The sequence below is a fragment of the Thalassophryne amazonica genome, chromosome 10 (genome assembly GCF_902500255.1).
Source record: "Thalassophryne amazonica chromosome 10, fThaAma1.1, whole genome shotgun sequence".
Taxonomy (NCBI): domain Eukaryota; kingdom Metazoa; phylum Chordata; class Actinopteri; order Batrachoidiformes; family Batrachoididae; genus Thalassophryne; species Thalassophryne amazonica.
In genome coordinates this window covers 70,671,409-70,673,808 of record NC_047112.1, presented here as the reverse complement: position 1 = coordinate 70,673,808, position 2,400 = coordinate 70,671,409, and positions in this window count along the sequence as shown.

Below are 2,400 nucleotides of genomic sequence, written 5' to 3'. Positions count from 1 at the left end.
AGGACAATCACTGATTCTGTTTTTGTTTTTTTGTTTTTTTTTTTGTGGCATGTTTGTTCCTGACAAAGCAAAGAGACACCAAAGATTTCATGCTTTTTTGAACAGTATCACAATGACGCCGGCCTTCTTGACCCACCCAAGTAGCCACAGATTCTGCTGCCCCCTCCACTCTTTGTGTCTTCTCCTTTCCTCTCTTTCACATCCCCTCAACACCGGCACACCGACGCAACAAGGGTGAGCGAATGGCAATAAATCTGACAGAACAGCACATTGCCTTATTATCCGAGCCCCCATCTTGCACACACGAGGCCGTCTCACAGAAAACAACTCAGCCTGCGAAAAAGCAAACAAACAAGGCTTTCTTATTCTCCGCTTCTACCTCCCTCTCCTCCTGTATTCTCCTTCATTCCTCGGCCAGAGGTATTCCCTGATGGCCAGCCATTTCAGTGAGCAGCTCAGCCTGATCATACAGCAAACTAATGAATTGAAAAATGAATCAATGCAGACAGAAAGGGGGGCCAGTGACCCCTCCTGAAGGTGAAACTCAAGACGCTCGGCAGTAGATACTCAGGTCTTCCAGGCCAAGGTCTATTTTATTTTACTTTTTTTTTTTTGCACAGATGTTGGAGGCCTGCAGGGAGACGTGTCATTGTTACTCTCAGCCTGAGCTGCGAGTCTGCGTTTCTCTGGCCAACAGGAGAGGTGGGCGAGATGTCTGCACTTGCTCTTTGTTCTGCTGGGAGCTTTTCCTCTGATCAATAACCCGAGAACCAAGCGACAACAACATGCTTGGGCGTCCAGCCAACTACATTACAGCTGCACAGGGAAGGCAGAATGTAAGAGGAGCGTATGAAGCCCAGCAGAGACGGGGACACAAAGGCCTCGGAGCAGCAGCACACCTTTCCCGTCCCTGTCTGACTAGTGCTGGCAGATCAACAGTGCCCCCTTCTGTCGACAGTAGACACCTGTATCTAGCAGAGCATGAGGGCTCAGGGTGGAGGAGAGGGAGAAAAGAGCCACTAGATGCTGTCACGGCACAACACAACTCGTTCAGCCCCTCGCAGCTTGTTGAAGGCGGATCAATAGCAAACCATTATCCTATTGTTGTTTCTCATCCAACCAGCCCCGGTGAAGCCAGAGGAGGGGGTTGGTTCAAACGCAAGCTGAAAACACAGAGATTCACAAATCTGAAAGAAACCGCAAAAATTAGACAGCAAAAACAAGAACAGAATCAAAGAGACTTACTGAGTGCAATGGGAGATAACAGAAGTTTAGAAAGGTTTCATAAACCAAATGCTGGACCATCGCTCATCCCATTCGCCCTTTTATTTGCAGGAAAAAAAGCAGTTCAACATATGCGATTAAAACCAAAACTCCCAGTTCTTCCCACAAAAGGTATCAAGCTGTCGTCCACTGCGCAGCTGACAAAATGCTACAACAATTAGTGCCAATGCTAACTGCCTTAATGCTAATCAAAAGAAAAAAAAAAAACATGGTACTAGGCTAACACATGGCAGCGGTGCACCCCGCTGACGATGGCAGTGTGTGCCATAGCAACCAACAATCAGCTTTTAACCGAAGGAAAATATACTTTTTTTATTGAAAAAAAAATAGAATTAAAAGAATTAGATTTTAAGGCATACAATAACCAAACCTCAAATGATGTGCGTTAGAAATATACGCCATAATCTCTCATTCCGTCTTTGGTTCTTTACCTCCTCTGACCCTCTGACCCCAATGCCCCCCCCACCTTTTCTCTCTCTATATTGATGCGGGTATTTAATTAGTACCATGGACACAAACTTTCTATTTCTTGTTACTATTGTGCTCTGTTGTGCATAAGGCACCTTGTTGAAAAATCAAAAACAAAAAATGGAGGACTTTTTAAAAAAAACAAACAGAGGGACGTAAGACCAAGGCCAAAGAAGGACTTTTTCTCTCTCTCTTTTTTTTTTTTGCATCCGATGTGAATACGGATTCAGTTGAAACATTACGTGTGGAATGGAAAAAACCCCCAAACAAACAAACAAAAAAAAAAACCAGGGAGCTGCTGAAGAAAAGAATAAACAAAGGACTCGTTCTCTCTCTCTTGGTGTTTCATGTCAGAACTGCAGTCTTTTCAGCTGTGCCCCAAGAATGGGGTCTAACGGAGAGAGAGGACAAAACATGACCTCCAAACATCCCGGCTGATTTGGTGCGCCGTATTGGAAGCCGGTGGGAGGGCGAGGGGGGAGTGGGGGTGGTGAAGCTTGGGGCTCAGTCTATGGTCTTAAAATGCAACTGTAGCATTTCCAACAATGTAGTCAGATTAGCGGTGCAGATTAGATAAAAGGGCGGCTGTAGAGGAGGTGATGGGGAGGTGGCGGCTTGCCTCACGTCGCTGTAAACATTGAGTTAAAA